A 20453-nucleotide genomic window follows, 5' to 3' on the forward strand; every position below is an offset into this window, starting at 1 on the left:
GTTAGAACAGGAACGTCAAAGTCAGTTTTAAGCTATGTTTTTAATAACGTCATGATTTCGTGAGTGGAACACTGTGATACGTATGTAAACTTGTCTTGAGGAGAGGAAGTGGATTACCGAATAAAAAATAAAAGGTACTGTTTAAAAAAAAGACGTGCGCTGTTCATATCTTCCATAATGTCCATTACGGCACAAGAAAGGCTATTGCTTCAAAAAATCGTTGTATTTGTAGACAAGAAGCTGTTTGAAGTGGTCAAAATAAAGTCGACAACACTAGTGGTCAAATTTTACTCTGAAGAAATAATGATGTGAAAGAACATTGAAAAATGGGACTAAAAATCCACGCGGATAAGATATAAGTTGTAAGATTTGCAAGTGACATCACGATTATGGTCGGATGAAAGGCTTTAGAGGACTAGTTGAAAGGAATGGACGACATAATTATCACGGAATACTGTTTAACGATAAACAGAGCAAAGACGAAGGTAATGAAGACCAGTAGGAGGGACAATAATAACTTGCTTAGAAAGAAATTGGAAGAAATAAACCGGCCGAGGTGGCCGAGCGGTTCTAGGCGCTACAGTCTGGAACCGCGCGACCGCTACGGTCGCAGGTTCGAATCCTGCCTCGGGCATGGATGTTTGTGATGTCCTTAGGTTAGTTAGGTTTAAGTAGTTCTAACTTCTAGGGGACTGATGACCTCAGAAGTTAAGTCCCATAGTGCTCAGAGCCATTTGAGCCATTTTTTTGATCCCTTGATGTTTACACTGCTGCTTCCTTATTTCTCCAAATATCTCTCTAATTTCGCCTAGTTGTACATACTTCTGCGGCCGTCAGTTTGTCGGAAGCGATTACGGGTTTTTCATTTTGCACTTTCCATCTAATTGATTTTTAGACGCCTGCATTCCATTTCGCCTGCTTCATTTCCAATTTTTTCTATTTTCGCCAATGAAATTCAACACCTCCAGCTTTATCTGGGAACTTTTACTAGGTCTGTCTTTTTATCTACGTGATTCTCTCTTTCATGTTTCATCTCTATTCCTTACTCCTGTTTCAGTTCAACATTACCTTGCCGAGTACTCCTGAAACTTCTAACATCTCATTCCTTCGGTTTATCTTGATACCACCTCTTAAATGTCCTGGCATTTCTCAGTTTATGCAGTTTTAATCTACACTTAGTAACAAATAAATTATGTTGAGAGTCCATATCTGTCGCTGGAAATGTGGCTTCCGTTTCATTCCTATCCCCCAAACTCGTATATTTCCTTCTCCTCTCTTTTTCATACTACCGAATTCCAGTCGCTCATCACAATTAAATTTTCGTCTCCTTTAACTATCTGAATTTTTTTCTTATCTCATCATGCTTTCAATCTCTTGTTCATCAGAGGTCCTAGTTGCTACGTAAACTTGTAAGACTGTTGTGGGTGTTAGCTTCATGTCTATCTTGGTCAGTAAAAAACATACATTGTACTCTTCATAGCTTTCTTATTCTTTCATTCATTGTTAGGCCTACTCCTGCATTACCACTATTTGATTTTGTGTTGCTGTCGCTGCACTGAATTGATGAGAAGCCCTATTATTCCGCACTTCAACCTTGCTTCAACCTGTTAATTTCTCTTTTTACAATACCTAACCCACCTGTACGATTAAAGGATCCAACATCCCACGCCGAGATCTGTAGCCTGCCTGTATTGTTTTTCAGATGGCGATATCCTCTTGAGTATCTCCGCCCGGCAATTCGAATGAGGGATTATTTCAGCTTCGGAATATTTTACCGAAGAGGATCTGTTGTGGTCGCAAATACTGTATCGAGACACGCAAATCACTCTACTTCGGCAAGGTCCACGGTTCATGGATGCGGCTTTGTATGTTTGTTGTTTTGGCAATCTGCTCCTCTCTAAACCGGTGCTGTAGTCTCTACTTTTTAATTCATAAAATGTTCGGCATGTAGCGGTGCAAATTTCAACTCTAACGCTGATACTACGTTTTCGTTATGTTCTGGCCACTCTCGGAGTGAACCGGGAGAGTAGCTGTTGATTTGCTCTAGGTATGACTTCAAGATCATAGTGTAGATGGAATTTCCGCAGCTGCAAGCCCGAAATGTGATGAGCTATTTATTATGGCTTTTAAGTCGAAAATACGCATATTTCAATATTTTTGAAGACATTTGTCCCTATTCTGCTCGTATTACTATATTTAATTTCATATCTTGTGAGTGAAAAATTTTGTTTCCACTTTCGTAAGGTATGGTTTTTTTTTTATCGATTCCATGTATTCTGTCTGGGACCGAAATAAAGGGAAAATTTTGGCAGTGGTTTCTTTCCTAGCTTTGTAAAATTTATAGTACCACGCGCAATGTATTACATTAAATTTCTCTAATTCTGCTAATTAATTTCTCCTATAAGTGATGTATTACAGTCCAAGTATTGCGCAATTTGTTGCTTGGTCAATCTCTGACATTCACACATTTAAGATTTCATTTGGTTTTTCTGGCAACGGCCTTGCCGCAGGGGTTACACCGGTTCCCGTGAGATCACCGAAGTTAAGGGGGGTAGGACGTCAAACGGGCCGACTTGGAGCAGGAGACACACCACAGGACATTTTATTTTCTACTGTCTATATTTTTACAAATAAATTCATAAAACTTTGTCAGCATGACCAGGAAGGATTCAGGATTCACACTCATAGCAGTGAAAGTGCAAAAACATAACAAAATAAATTTTTTTTAGATATGAAATTTCATCATTTTTTCACTTACTGTTGGCTGCATTTGTTGCTATAGGTACATTTTGCTTCACAAGTAAGAGAGATTCTTTGATGAATTTTGCACAGCATACAAACCATACTTACAGGTGTATGAAACTTAAGAATTTTCCAAATCTTTTAAAAACTGTGGTAAAAATTGGGGTAATTAAATACAAAATTTGATTTTTTTATGAACAGAAAGTTTAAAACGTAACAGTTCATTCATTTTTTCATAAATTAAATAGATTTTGGAGTTTCAGAGACCTGTAAGTATGGTTTGTATGCTGTGCAAACTTCATCGGACAGTCTCTGTTACTTATGAAGAAAAGTGTACCTATAGCAACAAATGCAGCCAATAATAAGTGAAAAAATGATGTAATTTCACATGTAAAAAAAATTATTTTGTTATGTTTTTGAACTTCCGCTGCTAAAAAGTGTGAATCCTGAATCCTTCCTGGTCATGCTGACAAAGTTTTATGAATTTACTTGTAAAAGTATAGACAGTGCAAATTAAAAAGTCCTGTGGTGCCTCTCCTGCTCCAAGTCGGCCCGTTTGACATCATACCCCCCTTAAGCGCTGTCGGGCGTGGTCGGCACTTGGATGGGTGACCATCCAGGCCGCTATGCGCTGTTGCCATTTTTCGGGGTGCACTCAGCCTCCTGATGCCAGTTGAGGAGCTACTCGGCCGAATAGTAGCGGCTTCGGTCAACAATACCATCATAACGACCGGGAGAGCGGTGTGCTGACCCCATGCCCCTCCTATCCGTCTCCTCCACTGAGGATGAAACGGCGGTCGGATGGTCCCGATGGGCCACTTGTGGCCTGTAGAGGGAGTGCTTTTTTTGGTTTTTCTCATACGGTGACCTCTGTTTTGCTATCTTGTGTGTGTGTGTTGCACGATGCACAGAATCGCTTTGATCTCAGTCTATCGGCCACAAGCGCTAACGACAACGTGGAGAGTGTCGGCTGCAGCACCGCGCAAAAGAGATTCGCGGCGGTGGCGGTGGTGGGGCCGTCGCTGCGTGCTGTCTGCAGGCAGGCGCAGCCTTGGTGGGGAATCCGATCTGATCTGGCCGGCAGGCGGGCTGGCGGCGCATTTGCATACAGGCAGGCGCTGCCGGCTAGCGGTTTCGCAGACCGGGACCCGCCCGCGACTTTTTTCGCGGTTCTCGTTGCGTCATCCGATGCACGGTGTCGTCACCTTGCCGCGGCGCGCCGAGGACTCCACGGCGGGCAGCCTAGAAAATCATCAATATCCTGCTACTACCGATATTCTCTCTACTCTCTACTGTGCGCGGCCATATGAAAACTATTCACATACTCTTAGTGCAACAATGATTTCCACTCATCTGCAGATAATACAGGGTGATTCAAAAAGAATACCACAACTTTAAAAATGTGTATTTAATGAAAGAAACATAATATAACCTTCTGATATACATCATTACAAAGAGTATTTAAAAAGGTTTTTTTCACTCAAAAACAAGTTCAGAGATGTTCAATATGGCCCCCTCCAGACACACGAGCAATATCAACCCGATACTCCAACTCGTTCCACACTCTCTGTAGCATATCAGGCGTAACAGTTTGGATAGCTGCTGTTATTTCTCGTTTCAAATCATCAATGGTGGCTGGGAGAGGTGGCTGAAACACCATATCCTTAGCATACCCCCATAAGAAAAAATCGCAGGGGGTAAGATCAGGGCTTCTTGGAGGCCAGTGATGAAGTGCTCTGTCACGGGCTGCCTGGCGGCCGATCCATCGCCTCGGGTAGTTGACGTTCAGGTTTCATAACCAACCTTTTTCGTAGGACTCTCCATACAGTTGATTGTGGAATTTGCAGCTCTCTTTATTGGCTGAAATGGCACAGAAAACGTTCACCTTAGGCGAGTCACGTTCATACTGAGTTGTTTCCCGCGGATTCTCAGTGCCCCATATGTCGTCGATTCACTTCTGCCGTACTCAATAACACAAAAAGCTTTCTGTTGAGTGGTCGCCATCTTAGCATCAACTGAAGCTGACGCCTAGTCAACAGCGCCTCAAGCGAACAAATGTACAACTAAATGAAGCTTTATAGCTCCCTTAATTCGCCGACAGATAGTGCTTAGCTCTGCCTTTTGTCATTGCAGAGTTTTAAATTCCTAAAGTTGTGGTATTCTTTTTGAATCACCCTGTATATTTCGTTTTTCCCATTTCGCTGGCGGTTTTCTGCTATTTTTTTTCTTTTAATCTGTAATTCACTGTTAATGTTTACATTCGAAATTTTAATTTCCACTGTAGTTTCCTATAAATAACTCTCCACTTTATCGGTGGCTCAGCCATTTTATTTTGACTCCTTTAAGGCGCCTGCACACGTTCAATATTTGATGACAATACCGCACTACTGGCCATTAAAATTGCTACACCAAGAAAAAATACAGATGATAAACGGGTGTTCATTGGACACAATTTGGGTGCATAGATCCTGAGAAATCAGTTCCCAGAACAACCACCTCTGGCCGTAATAACGGCCTCGACCCGCCTGGGCATTGAGTCAAACAGAGCTTAAATGGCGTGTACAGGTACAGCTGCCCATGCAGCTTCAACACGATACCACAGTACATCAAGAGTAGTGACTGGCGTATTGTGACGAGCCAGTTGCTCGGCCACTATTGACCAGACGTTTTCAATTGGTGAGAGATCTGGAGAATGTGCTGGCCAGGGCAGCAGTCGAACTTTTTCTGTTCAAACGGTTCAAATGGCTCTTAGCACTATGGGACTTAACTTCTTTGGTCATTAGTCCCCTAGAACTTAGAACTACTTAAACCTCACTAACCTAAGGACATCACACACATCCATGCCCGAGGCAGGATTCGAACCTGCGACCGTAGCGGTCGCGCGGCTCCAGACTGTAGCGCCTAGAACCGCTCGGCCACTCCGGCTGGCGAACATTTTCTGTATCCAGTAAGTCCCGTACAGGACCTGCAACATGCGGTCGTGCATTATCCTGCTGAAATTTAGGTTTTCGCAGGGATCGAATGAAGGGTAGAGCCACGGGTCGTAACACATCTCAAATGTAACGTCCACTGTTCAAAGTGCCGTCAATGCGAACAAGAGGTGACCGAGACGTGTAACCAATGGCACCCTATACCATCACGCCGGGTGATACGCCAGCATGGCGATGACGAATACACGCTTCCAATGTGCATTCACCGAGATGTCGCCAAACACGGATGCGACCATCGTGATGCTGTAAACAGAACCTGGATTCATCCGAAAAAATGACATTTTGCCATTCGTGCAGTCAGGTTCGTCATTGAGTACACCATCGCAGGCGCTTCTGTCTGTAATGCAGCGTCAAGGGTAACCGCAGCCATGGTCTGCGAGCTGCTAGTCCATGCGGCTTCAAACATCGTCGAATTGTTCGTGCAGATGGTTGTTGTCTTGCAAACGTCCCCATCTGTTGACTCACCGATCGAGACGTGGCTCCACGATCCGTTACAGCCATGCGGATAAGATGCCTGTCATCTCGACTGGTAGTGATACGAGGCCGTTCGGATCCAGCACGGCGTTCCGTATTACCCTACTGAACCCACCGATTCCATATTCTGCTAACAGTCATTGGATCTCGACCAACGCGAGCAGCAATGTCGCGATACGATAAACCACAATTGCGATAAGCTATAATCCGACCTTTATCAAAGTCGGAAACGTGATGGTACGGATTTCTCCTCCTTACACGAGGCATCACAACAATGTTTCACCAGGCAACGCCGGTCAACTGCTGTTTGTGTATGAGAAATCGGTTGGAAACTTTCCTCACGTCAGCACGTTGTGGGTGTCGCCACTGGTGCCAACCTTGTGTGAATGCTCTGAAAAGCTAATCATTTGCATATCACAGCATCTTCTTCCTGTCGGTTAAATTTCGTCTCTGTAGCACGTCGTATTCGCGGTGTAGCAGTTTTAATCGCCAGTAGTGTAGTTTGTCAAACTTTCAATATACTGGAGCTACGTCACCATCAATAATCTTGCAAAATTTTTCAGTTGACAACGCGCTCTCACAAGATTAAGATGTCAAAAACTCAGAAGAAAGTATGAGCTACAATTATAATAGTTTCAGCTTGCGGCAACAGAAAACAGCGAAAAAGAGGAAATGGCTGTGAGAAAGGTTTGGAGAAAAGTGATTGGTTACAATTTAATTTATGACAGATCAGGACCTTGGACCCGAAATATTTCAAAAAACGTCTTGCATTAAGTTACTAATGTTGACACGAGATGAAATAGAGAAACAAAATATACATTATAATGAGAAAGTCAATAGCAGTCGACAAGAGATTAGGAGTAACTTTGAGATTTGTTGCGACAGGCAAGTCATTCGAATGTTCGAAACTTAGTTCTGTACTATCAACAAGCACAAATAGTAAAATTACCTGCCTGGAAAAGATGTGTTGAGGCAATTAATATGAAACAATGTTACACGTTTTGTAATAATTTGGTGAAATTCACATGGATTTCCTACTGGTCACTGCAGATATATGACGTGTTTTTCGAAGTGGAAGCTTTATTTCAAACTATGTAGAATACGAACCTATACTATATTTTAAGATTAAGCACTGTCATAGAGAATCCTCCTTTGACTATCCTACACACTACGTTCGTCCCTCGCGTGAGTCTATTAATATTGTTTTGGGTTAAAAAACGACTTGAAAAACGGAATTTGAAGTATGGTAGGCAATAAGATGAATTGAAAACAAACAGTGCATACTAACACCCTATGCCTCGTTCATTGTTGTGACCGTTAGTATTTGTAGTATTGAAATACGCCAATACGCGCCCTTAGACGGCCAATGTACGACGCTTGGTTCAAAATGGTTCAAATAGCTCTGAGCACTATGCGACGTAACTTCTGAGGTCATCAGTCGCCTAGAACTTAGAACTAAGTAAACCTAACTAACCTAAGGACATCACACACATCCATGCCCGAGGCAGGATTCGAACCTGCGACCGTAGCGGTCGCTCGGTTCCAGACTGTAGCGCCTAGAACCGCACGGCCACTCCGGTCGGCAATGTACGACGCGTTTGCAATATTATTGAAGGGCCCCTTTAGCGTCGTGCTACCGTGCTGTAACGCAACCAGTATGTGCCAACATTACAGACATGTACCAGTAAAGAAAAAATAATTGTGTGACTATTTTTCCGAGGCGAAACTTGCAATTTGTAACTACCCCGAGTACAAGAGCATTATCTATCGACAGCAACACAGAGCTTTCGGCGCTTTCTACCACTTGCATACATCGCGAACGGTAACACTTGTACAATACTACCTGGAGTACGCCCAGGGCTACATCCATGTCTCATACATAAATGAAGAACGACAAAAGGAAAAAATTTAAAAACAGTCTTCGCAAATGCTGCAAATGTGTTCCGATTAGTCTATTGCGGAATGGGGGTTCTCGTATCGTCGTGTGCATATAAAGATAAAACAGACTGTGCCTTGAACTGTTCGTGTGCCCTCGATCGCACGTATGTTGAGCGACTTATTGGTACGGCTCTCCCGTTACTTACATTTACTCTTACGTGTAGCGCAAATGCGAACAGCTTCACTCTTTTTTACGTTGCATCCGCTGGCTGAGTCACACTTAAACGCGAGAAGCTGTGTCTTAATCGAACCAAGTGAAAGCGGAGCGTGCTTGCCTTCCCACTGCCGGCCCGCGTTGTTTCTTGTAGTCACTCTCTATACACTCCCTACATTGTGCCGAAAGTAACGAACTGCACCCTGACACGGCGGTTTTGTTAAGCAAACAGTGCAATACAGGGAGTGAGCATTCACGTTTATTAAGCGCTACATTCCTTGCCACATATTCAGTAAATATATACGCTTCTGACTATGAAATACTTTTCAGTTCGGACTGTAGGGGAGACGTTGTCACTCTTCCACAGTTGTGCACGTCGAATTCATGGCCTGATTGTCAACAGTTTAGTAGCAATAATAAGTCTGCAAGCTTTCGTCACTATTGTGAATAATAACAGTACCTCAAAGATGCTCAGGCCTCATCGTTATCCCCTTTTATTTCAACATTTTCGACCTTCTGCTGGGATCTTCTTCAGTAGTATTCTGCTGTGTACAAGTGGCTAAACGCTTAGGAACACCTGACGATCCCTGAAGAAGTTTACAGCGAACGGATGGAAACGCCGAGATTTTGAAGGTACAGAAGAGCAAACTGACGCGGTACCACCCACAAAACTGCACTTCCAATAATAATACTAATTATCAGGAATCCAAAAGTTTTCAGTCGACTGCGAAATACGTGCGGTATCACACACAAACTATGAGTAACGAAAACATGCTTGAATATCCTAGGTAAACACGCGTTGTCTTGTTCCATATAGTTAGACGATAAATCAAATATTCGTTCCAAAAGGCTCATTGAGTGAGACCGAAGTATCTAGTCCCCTTGACTGAAGAATAACCAACCGCTCCAGTTGCTAAGAAGTTATTTATTTTACTCTACAATCTGTTTCGGCTTTTATATTAAAGCCATATTCCAGTGGAATCTGTAAATCAGTTTGTGCTGAAGCTTAGTCAGTATCAAATGTTATTAGTAGTATGTGAGGGGCATGCTGTACCCTCCAGCTTAACACATCTCGAATACAGAATCTTCTCTCAAACACGAGCAATTTGAAAGTGTTTTTAATACTGCAATCTTAAATCTTGCTTTTGCAGCCGGGTCCACACGCACTTGTACGGTGGTTCTCGACCGCTTCGAATCTTGAGGGGCGGCAAAATTTTCACGGCCAAAATTTTTCCAGCACGGGGAGAAGAAGAGGAACTGGCCTAGTTTCCGACTACCGAACCATGAGCCGACTTTGAAGGGCTCGTCTAAGTTTCGTATCTGTCCGCAGTGACTTGTGGAGAGCATAGATTTAAGGCTGTCTAACAACACCCGACTGTAATCCGTGTAAGCAGAGAGAACTGATACGAGAGTTCCACACAGTCACCCTTAGAAGGTGAAACGTCCCCTTACAAAAATTATAAATTACTGTGCTGGTAAACTTCTACGTTATTTGATACAGAGACTGCTGAGTACAACTGAACGTACTCAGACATTTCTCTCTTTACTTATTCTGATCATACAATATTTTTAGCTTAACGCAATCTGACTTTCAATAATCCCTACTAAAGAATGACCTTGACTAACGATAACCTATACCTTTCATGAATCACTCACCTCACAAAAATCTTCGTTGCTCGAACTACTGCAATATAGCGAGCGCTAATACTGCCAGCTAAGTAAAAGATTCTAACTACGGAAGGCACTAACTACTGATAGGCATAGTTAGCAAATGAGAGATTTTGATAGAGAACAAACAGTGTATTTACCTTAATAATGTTCAAAAATCACCACATATATATCAGTTCATGATATCAAGTCTTACAAATTTCCTCTTTCTGACGGACACACGTCCACACCGTCCGCTCTCAAAACTCCTCCATCTCTCTCCCCACATCCATCACTGCTGGCGGCTCACCTCCAACTGCGCAACGCTACGCGCTGTTAACATCCAACTGCCCAACAATACAATAGCAAATATTGCAACAATTGCGACCAGCCTCAGACTGCACACAGCACAGTCAGTGATTTTCATACAGAGCGCTACGTGACGTTACCAACATAAAAACGTAAACAGCCTACTTACAAAGGTAATGAAAAATTTAGCAGAATCGAATGTAACTTAGGTGTCGCAGACATGTGAGGTAAGAGGGCGAAGTTAAAAATCTGTTTTTTGTCCCTAACAAGCAGTATTTCAGTATTGTGGAGTAAGTTAAGGTAATCCTGCAAAGTAAGGAATTTCCCCACGTTACAATGACTGTCTCGTGTCTCTAAATTCTATCTGAATGAACTGAAAAGACGTCAGTACAAAGAGTTACCATCGGCTGTATTCGCTCGCTCTCATTGCAGGATATTCTTTTGATAAAGACTCCCTGCGCTTTCCGAGTTCTTTGTTTATTTATGAACAACGGGCGGCCACTTCCAGAACTGCCTTTCTTCTCCGCCGGGCCAATTTCGTTCGTTCCGGCTCTGCAAAAGACAGCGCTACAGCCGACCGGTCCCGAAGGGAGACCCGCGTTTACTCTTGTATTCTCTGGATCCTCGCTTTTCTACTTAATTTCCGAGCCTTTGAATCGCGCTGCACAACAGACACACTGGCGATCGAGCTCCACACAAAGCAGAAAATTTTAGTCTACAAATTGCCAACGACGAAAATCTGTCCTGCTTACGATTATCAAGTGTGATGCCACTGCGATCCTTTGCACGTGTCAGTGAGAATAAGCTCCACGGTAAATAATACAGTAGTCGTGCATATTGTTCTTGGCATTCGAAACCGTTCCTACCTAAGTTGGACGAAATTTGATGGGAAACAAGGAGATAGCGTGGAATGGCAAGGTGCCAGACCACGAATAAGCACAGTTATTAACCAGGATATTTGCATAAACAATTTTATTAACCCAAGCTAGCTTGGCCTTCTCCAAAATAAAAAGGATTTTTCACATCGAATTCGATATAACAAAATTCGCTTTGAAAACTGATCTTGATATTTACTAAATCTACAGAACAACGCTTACTTATTTCATTTGTTAGAAAATATTTGTGAAATTAAGAAACAATAAAGGTCTTCGAATGACAAGTTGAATTAATAAAAAAACTCTGACCTCAGCACAATGAAAGAGAGATAACTGCGTTAATGCTTGACTAATACAGACGCATCTCTGAAACAATTAGTTTCCCAGGCATAAGCATCAAACCAGGCAACGGGATAATGCGTTACTTGATACCAAGCCAACTAGAGCCTTACAATAGTAATAACAATCTTCACATTAGTCAGGACAAGAAATGATGCAGAACTAAAACAGAGAGAGAACAGCAGTCAAAAAGAGCAAGAGCATTTAAATCGTTAAGAAACTAGTTTATACAAGTAGTAACAGTTGGCTTTAACAAAAATGCTAGAGATGCCAGTCAGACAAGCGAGGCGTTACGTCAGATACGCTCTGAAAACATCTGAAATGAGTATGAATAAAAGATAGCTATGGTTAAGCGCCGCTCAACTATGTTCTGCTTAGATACTCCCTGAATTATCACAATAACTTAAAAAAAAAAACGATGGTTATTAAAGGACCCCTAGCAGGGGTAATAAGTTAAAAACGGTACTCAAACGTTAGTAACAGACCCAGAAAAAGATGTATACAGTAAATACCGGTAAAATGTTATCATCCACAATAATATTTAGATGATACTCTAAACACACAGGTATGATCTTAACCATGTAAAGAAGAAAAGGTAAACTTCCAGAACCAACCTTCGGGTGAGATCCAAAGCGACCACGGCAACAAGCTGAACGTAAGGTTCTCACCGAATAATTTTGCTCTACGGTCGCTCTGGAGTAACGGATTCATAGTCTTCGATGTCATGTGCCAGACTTCTGGTCTACTGAAGCCAACTTCCTTCTCAAGGCGCTTCACCAAGTTCACCGCCAGGCCTGCACTGCACGAAACGCACCGGAAGTAGAAAAGACGCAAGCAGAACTCTCTCGCTTCACCACAACATTGTGACAATGTAGCACGCCTGGGCTATTGCCGGCAGTAATGTTAAAGAAACTAAAGACGTTAGCTGCCGGTGGCCATTTGTTTATGTCCATGGGGCAAGTTGAAAATTTGTGCCGGGCCAGAACTCCAACTCGGATCTCCGGCTTATTAAGCAGATGCACTGACCACGACGCCATCCGGACATTGTGGTCACCACAACCGCATGGACTACCCAAGGACTCCTGCCGTCACATCCTGATTCTCATCTTATAACACACATTACTGATGTAGTGCCCCTGTTCATTAGCCTCCTTACTCGCGGCATTTCGACTATTCCGAAAGAACAGGCACTATACGAGGTGCATTCAAGTTCTAAGGCCTCCGATTTTTTTTCTAATTAACTACTCACCCGAAATCGATGAAACTGGCGTTACTTCTCGACGTAATCGCCCTGCAGACGTACACATTTTTCACAACGCTGACGCCATGATTCCATGGCAGCGGCGAAGGCTTCTTTAGGAGTCTGTTTTGACCACTGGAAAATCGCTGAGGCAATAGCAGCACGGCTGGTGAATGTGCAGCCACGGAGAGTGTCTTTCATTGTTGAAAAAAGCCAAAAGTCACTAGGAGCCAGGTCAGGTGAGTAGGGAGCATGAGGAATCACTTCAAAGTTGTTATCACGAAGAAACTGTTGCGTAACGTTAGCTCGATGTGCGGGTGCGTTGTTTCGGTGAAACGGCACACGCGCAGCCCTTCCCGGACGTTTTTGTTGCAGTGCAGGAAGGAATTTGTTCTTCAAAACATTTTCGTAGGATGCACCTGTTACCGTAGTGCCCTTTGGAACGCAATGGGTAAGGATTACGCCCTCGCTGTCCCAGAACATGGACACCATCATTTTTTCAGCACTGGCGGTTACCCGAAATTTTTTTGGTGGCGGTGAATCTGTGCGCTTCCATTGAGCTGACTGGCGCTTTGTTTCTGGATTGAAAAATGGCATCCACGTCTGATCCATTGTCACAACCGACGAAAAGAAAGTCCCATTCATGCTGTCGTTGCGCGTCAACGTTGCTCGGCAACATGCCACACGGGCAGCCTTGTGGTCGTCCGTCAGCATTCGTGGCACCCACCTGGATGACACTTTTCACATTTTCAGGTCGTCATGCAGGATTGTGTGCACCGAACCCACAGAGATGCCAGCTCTGGAGGCGATCTGTTCAACAGTCATTCGGCGATCCCCCAAAACAATTCTCTCAACTTTCTCGATCGTGTCGTCAGACCGGCTTGTGGGAGCCCGAGGTTGTTTCGGTTTGTTGTCACACGATGTTCTGCCTTCATTAAACTGTCGCACCCACGAACGCACTTTCGACACATCCATAACTCCATCACCACATGTCTCCTTCAACTGTCGATGAATTTCAATTGGTTTCACCGCAAATTCAGAAAACGAATGATTGCACGCTGTTCAAGTAAGGTAAACGTCGCCATTTTAAGTATTTAAAACAGTTCTCATTCTCGCCGCTGGTGGTAAAATTCCATCTGCCGTACGGTGCTGCCATCTCTGGGACGTATTGACAATGAACGCGGCCTCATTTTAAAATAATGCGCATGTTTCTATCTCTTTCCATTCCGGAGAAAAAAAATCGGAGGCCTTAGAACTTGAATGCACCTCGTATGTATATAGATTATGTCAGGGCCCACCCCGGCACACGACTGGCTCGGTGAGCTCGGCCGAAATGCTGAAGTCGACGTTACGCATTCAACAGAAACAGGAGACTCTTATGTGGCAAATTAGATAAAGGTCTAAGGAAAAGGCTTGGCAAATGTTTTGTCTGGAGTGTGGCACTATATGAGGAAGAAACATGGACGTTGAGACGAGAGGATGAGAAAAGGTTAGAAGCATTTGAGATGTGGATGTGGAGGAGAATGGAGAGAATAAGCTGGATGGAAAGAGTGAGTAATGAAAGAATACTGGAAAGGGTTGGTGAGAGAAAATGTCTGCTGAAGGTTGTAAGAGAAAGGAAAAAGAACTGGTTGGGACATTCACTGAGAAGGGAGTGCTTGCTAGCAGATGGTTTGGAAGGACTGGTTTGTGGGAGAAGACTGAGAGGAAGAAGGAGACGCAAGATGATTGACGACATAAAGGGAAGAGGAAATTATGCAGACCTGAAGGGGATGGCAGAAGACCGGACAGCCTGGAGAACTACCATGTGAAAACCTGCCTTTTGGCAGAACACTGATGATGATAGTGAGTTCTGTACCAGTTAGATTTTGACTTGGTAAGAGGCATGCGCGGACTGTGGCATTCGTTATGCAAACGTGTGTTGGCACCTTGATGTTAGGCTCAGGCACTGTCAGTGCAGCCTCAGCAGGCCAGGCTAGAAAATGAGTCTGTAAGGTCCGAACTAGGTGCCCAGTATAAATACTACGGCTGTTGACAGAATCGTTAATAAACATTTTACTGCTTCCCTGTCGACAAAATGTTGAAACTGATAAAAAAGATAAAAAGGGTTTGCTTAAAAGCGAAAAGTTTTAGCACTGCTGTTGTTGATAATTTTTCCGGGTTATATGGCCGTGGTCCATGGAATACTTCTATTCCTTACGTTTCGTCCAATACTGCGTTGGACATCCTCAGAGGCATGGCTGGTCCTGTTGAGTCCTGCCGACTGACGAGTCGGCCGTCGGAGAGCGGCCTAAATACCGAGGAAAGTGGGCGTGGTCTAGCTCGCACATAGTAGCAGAGAGAAAACTAGTCAAAGATAAAATGTAACTATCGATAATAGTCCGTCATAGATAAAAAACACTTATCGATTCTGTAACGCCACTGTCCATATCTCGCTTAATTTCAAGGCCTCTTCTTTTCTATTAAAATTATCTTCATGTTTATAAATTTCAATAGCCTCCCTGTACAGTCGTGGATAATAGTTCGTGGTAGCACTTAAAACTGTAGTTTCAGAAAACTTAACTGCATGGTCACCGGACTGAAGTGCATGTTCCGAAACGGCCGATTTATCTATTTTACCCAGTCGGCAAAGACTTTTATGCTCCTTTACCCTCGTCTTCACACTTCTTTTCGTAGTACCAATATAGACCTTGCCACAGGTACACGGAATTGTATACACACCGCTAGATGATAATGGTGGCCTTCTAACTTTAACAGAACGAAGTACTTGTCCTATTTTTCTGGTAGGTTTGAATACAAGTTTCACTTTATGTTTCAGCAAAATTTTGCCGATTCGATCTGTAACCTTACTAATGAAAGGTAAAGACACCGTGTTCTTTCATTGTTCTGTACCATCCTTGTCCTTTGGCCTGCTGTAATTAGGTCTTAAGACTCTATTAATTTCCTTGTTTGAGTACCTATTCTTTTCGAAGGCCTGTTTCAGATGATTCAGTTCCGTATCCAGATGTTCCGGCGTACAAACCCGTTTTGCCCTGTCCACTAAACTTTTGATTACACCTCTTTTATCGATAGTTACATTTTATCTTCGACTAGTTTTCTCTCTGCTACTATGTGCAAGCTAGACCACGCCCACTTTCCTCTGTATTTGGGCCGCTCTCCGACGCCCGACTCGTCAGTCGGCAGGACTCAACAGAACCAGCCATACCTCTGAGGATGTCCAACGCAGTATTGGACGAAACGTAAGGAATAGAAGTATTCCATGGACCACGGCCATATAACCCGGAAGAATTATCAACAACAGTACCATCCGGTCGTGAAAGCCTTCATTGTATTTTAGCACTGCTGTTGTGGTTAATCAGTTTTTTTTTTTTTTTTGCTCGGTTATTAGTAAAATTTAAAAAAAATCTGTTGTAGGCGAGACCAAACAAATACCGAAAAATACTGGTGTCGATTTTAAGCGGTCGGTTTTTCGAATACCAGTTGCTAGACTGGTGGTACGTTTGGGTTCTTTACGAGAGCCGTGGCTGGTGCGGCTGGTGTGAGACGAGAACGGCGTGCGGGCTTGGCGGCTGGCATTTGTCGCCAAACGGGACCTGCGGCAGGTGTCTGACAAGGCGGGAGAGAGGAGCGCAGCGCCGTTATGAGACAGCTCGCCACGGACGCAGCCTGTCACAGATGACGTCGGCAGCCACCTGCCGTCACGCCGCCAGCCGCAACGCCCCTCTTCTGTCTCGCCGAAGCCACTGTGCGGTGCTGCTCGCGCCTCTGAAGGGGAAATTACCTTCTGATTTCACTCATCCCTAAACGATGTTTTCTTGAAGCGAGCGTGGAAGACATGGATAGGGACTGCGGAGAGGTAGCGCTGGGCGGGAGTGTGGATCAGCAGAGGTGCGTGCCGATATAAACACAGAGTCCGCCGTGCGCAGTGGTTAATGCACACATTTTCACTCTACATCTACATATATATACTCCGCTAGCCACCAAGCGGTGTGTGGCAGAGGGCACAATTCGCGACAAAGTCATATTTCCCCCCCTCTGTTCCACTCGCGGATCGCGCCAGGGAAAAAAGATTGTCCGAACGCCTCAGTACGAGCTCTAATTTCCCCTATCTTTGAATGGTGATCATTGCGCGATTTGTAAGTAGGTGGTAATAATATATGCTCTACATCCTCGGCGGAGATCGGATTTCGGAATTTAGTGAGCAGCCCCTTTCGTTTAGCGCTTCGTGTGTCTGCAAGTGTGTCCCACTTCAAACTTTCTATGAGGCTAAAATGGCTCTGAGCACTATGAGGCTTAACATCTGAGGTCATCAGTCCCCTAGAACTTACAACTACTTAAACCTAACTAACCTAAGGACATCACACACATCCATGCCCGAGGCAGGATTCGAACCTGCGACCGTAGCGGTCCCAGCTTTGGAGAATCTTGCAGAGCATTTACTGCAGCCCGTGCCGATCACAGACCTAGTAAAACCACGCCCCGTCTCTTGTAACGTCCAGGAGAAGATCAGTATGATTATTGCCCTTGAGTAAAAGCGTCATTTCTGTTTATCTCGTCTCACTGTGCTTTTATTTTCGTTACTTTCTGAACTACGCTGTAGCACTTCTTCCTATATATGGCCTAAGCTTCAGCGAGCAGTGTTACTTGACAGCGATACACCCAGCGAAAGTGTGATAGGTCGTACCTGTGTTAAGTTCGGCATACAAATACAAGTCCTCCAGTTTGAGACGGGTGCTTTTGTGCATAAAATTTCCATCAACTAGTGACAGCCGATAATTTGCCAATTCGTTCGCCACTCTGTTCGCAAACTACCCGCTGGCCGCCTTTAATAGACAAGGCACCCGGCGCCAGCGGTGCGACCTTATTGTCGCCGCAGTGAAACCGCGCTCCGCACAATGCCGCTCCAATCCGCCACAAATTGCGCCAGCATTTCGACCTCCTGCTGAAATCAGCTATGCGCCTCGCTTGCACGCCAGTATAGATTCGTCACGAACCCTGCTTCTGTTTACAGCGGTTTGATATTGCTGTGCACTCGAGCGCAGATTTCGCGATAGGGTCGGCATTCAGCCTTCTCTACAGTCCACGTTTTGTCGAATCATGTTGCCGATATCGAAACAATGCCGGGCATTGTGTGTCATGAGAGGGATGCAGTTATTGTTAAGAGCTTGGCACGACTCCAGTCCTGACTCATTACTGCCTTTGAGTAACTAATGGCTACTGCATTATTCCGTGAAGTGTGAAGATTTGTGCTCCTCTGGTTAGTCGTTCGGTGGTGACGCGTTATTGGCCCCGGCATTTGAATAGAATGATGGAATATGTGAAACTCAAAGTAACAAACGTAGAATTTGTTTCTCATTGAGCAATGAGGCAACGGTCATTGTTGACGGTGACGCGCCTTCTATCTGTTGCATCTGATACGCGACTTTAAAATAAAACTGCCTCCTGAAGTTTTTACCGTTTGCGAGCCGTAGTAATTGTTGACCTTGTTGACCTTCGCTATTGTGAAACATCTCTTCCATTGAATAAATGCCGAACGGCTGAAATTCGAAAATTCTATACATCCTACTTTATCATTAAGAGTTTGGTATTTTAATTTACCGCCGCTTTTCTGTTCTGTTCTTCGATTTTCTTTGTCGCTAGTTGTACGGCTGGGATCTGGGTTTGTTTCTCTTGACATTTTAAATTTCTGTGTCACAGGAAGAATAACTTGTCACTCAGAATTCCTTAATAGATCAAAAACGTGTGCTGGACCGGATCTCGAAACCCGAACCTTAGTCTTCCACAGGAAAACGCTCCTCCGACTGAGAAAGTCAGGTGCGTCTCGGCCGTCACGGCTGTACTTCCGCCAGTGCCTCTCTGCTACTTTCCAAATTTCTGTTCCTTTACGGGACTGGCACTACTGGAAGAGGCAAAGAGGGTAGGCCGCGAGCCCTGCCTGGCTAGCTTAATCGGCACAGCACTTGCCCACGATAGACAAGGGTTTCGGAGATCGCGTCCCAGCCCGTCACACAGTTTTAATCTGCCAGGAATTTTGGAACTAGCGCAAATTCATCAGCTGAGCGAGAATTCACACTGGAATTTTTTTAACTATTCTCTTCAGTTTTGTAGTTTAATGTTGTTAAAAAAATTCATCAGCGAAGCCTTAATTTGATTACTAGATCACGGACTCGCGCCACTACGATTAACATAAATAAAAAAACCGGACGGACGCAAGTCATCAGAATGCCGTAGCGTATTGTGGTGCCAAAACCAATAGACAAAGTGCGATGGACTATTAATACGACGATAACTGTAAAGTACCTGCGCGAGAGATAAATACTCTGTGGAATTTAAGCATCTCCGTGAAAACTCGATAACACAGATATACAGACTGTATTAAGCTATGGCAAAGAGATAACTATTCCATGTTGGACATTGGAAGAGAGATGTTCTATGTCGGATTGAGAGGAGATTGTTGGAAACTGCCATTAAGGCAGTAATGTATGTTTTATGGTATCGCAGAAGTTAAATACATATAAAAGCACAAAAGAAGTATCAGATTCGTAGAGTTCATAACCCTTAATCATTTCAAAAGAAATATTCAGTGATTATAACGACGCTAGTCGTTCGGAAGTGTTATGTGGTCTGATGGTGCGCATCTGCAGTTTTACACGGTTTTGGAATTCGTCAAGAATGTTTCTCCGAAGACCTAAATAATTTCACGAACTTAAGTTGGACGCCACATTCCACACTCATGACACAGCATGGCACTTGGCTGTACCTATCGATTTCCGTAGAGCCATAAATTATCTTTAGCGACTTCAGGTGGAGAAGTTCCAGCAAGGAGACTCAACGAGATCTGCTGCTGCGAAACAAATGTGGTATTACCGTAGTCTTTAAATTACGGAGAACAGCAAGCAATAGAGACTTCACAACCACCGGCAAACATAATTAAAAGGACTTAAATAAAAGGAGTAAACATTTAAAAGGAATCGCTAAACCACACCATAAATAAAAATAAATTAACAATAATACGCAATCACATTAATAAAATGCACATTGAATAATAGCACTCCGTCTTCAGGCCACAAGTCGCCCATTGGGACCATCCGACCGCCGTTTCATCCTCAGATGAGTGTGCGGATAGGAGGGGCGTGTGGTCAGCACACCGCTCTCCCGGTCGTTATGATGGTTGTCTGTGACCGGAGCCGCTACTATTCGGTCGAGTAGCTCCTCAATTGGCATCACGAGGCTGAGTGCATCCCGAAAAAGGCCAACAGCGCATGGTGGCCCGGACGGTCACCCATCCAAGTGCCGGCCACGCCCAACAGCGCTTAACTTCGGTGATTTGACGGGAACCGGTGTATCTACTGCGGCAAGGCCGTTGCCCCCATTAAATAATAGAGAGAATCAAAATAAGAACTTTAAAGTGCTTTCAGCGTAGAAGAACAGGCTGCCGATCTGAGGAATATCAGTGAGAATATGTCGAGACCATATTAATCTAGTATGCCCTTTCGACATATGTTCTGCCTGGCGACCCACCAACATTCTCGTTTCTCCTTTCATATCGCAAGTTGAAGTGCCTCTGCGAGTGCGGCTGTTAGGACGCAGATGCCTTTGTGTCAGAAACCATTGTAATCGGAGCCATTGTGTAGGCAACACAGCTCCAACCCAGAGAAGTATGGCGAAAGCTGTAACGGTGCGTAAATGACAGAGCCCACGGCAGGTGGAAACAGCAAAATACTGTGGCTCACAGTCTCATGCTG

At 44.0% G+C, this 20453-nt stretch overlaps 1 protein-coding gene and 1 pseudogene across 1 annotated transcript in view; one reads left to right on the top strand and one right to left on the bottom strand.

The window, feature by feature from the left end:
- Positions 1-20453, top strand: part of LOC126456677 (uncharacterized) — a 726929-nt gene that overhangs the window by 432632 nt on the left and 273844 nt on the right. The gene's annotated exons all lie outside the window — the stretch shown is intronic.
- On the bottom strand, positions 19959-20076 carry LOC126458782 (5S ribosomal RNA; annotated as a pseudogene).

Source organism: Schistocerca serialis, chromosome 2, assembly GCF_023864345.2.
Source record: "Schistocerca serialis cubense isolate TAMUIC-IGC-003099 chromosome 2, iqSchSeri2.2, whole genome shotgun sequence".
NCBI classification, from domain to species: Eukaryota; Metazoa; Arthropoda; class Insecta; order Orthoptera; family Acrididae; genus Schistocerca; species Schistocerca serialis.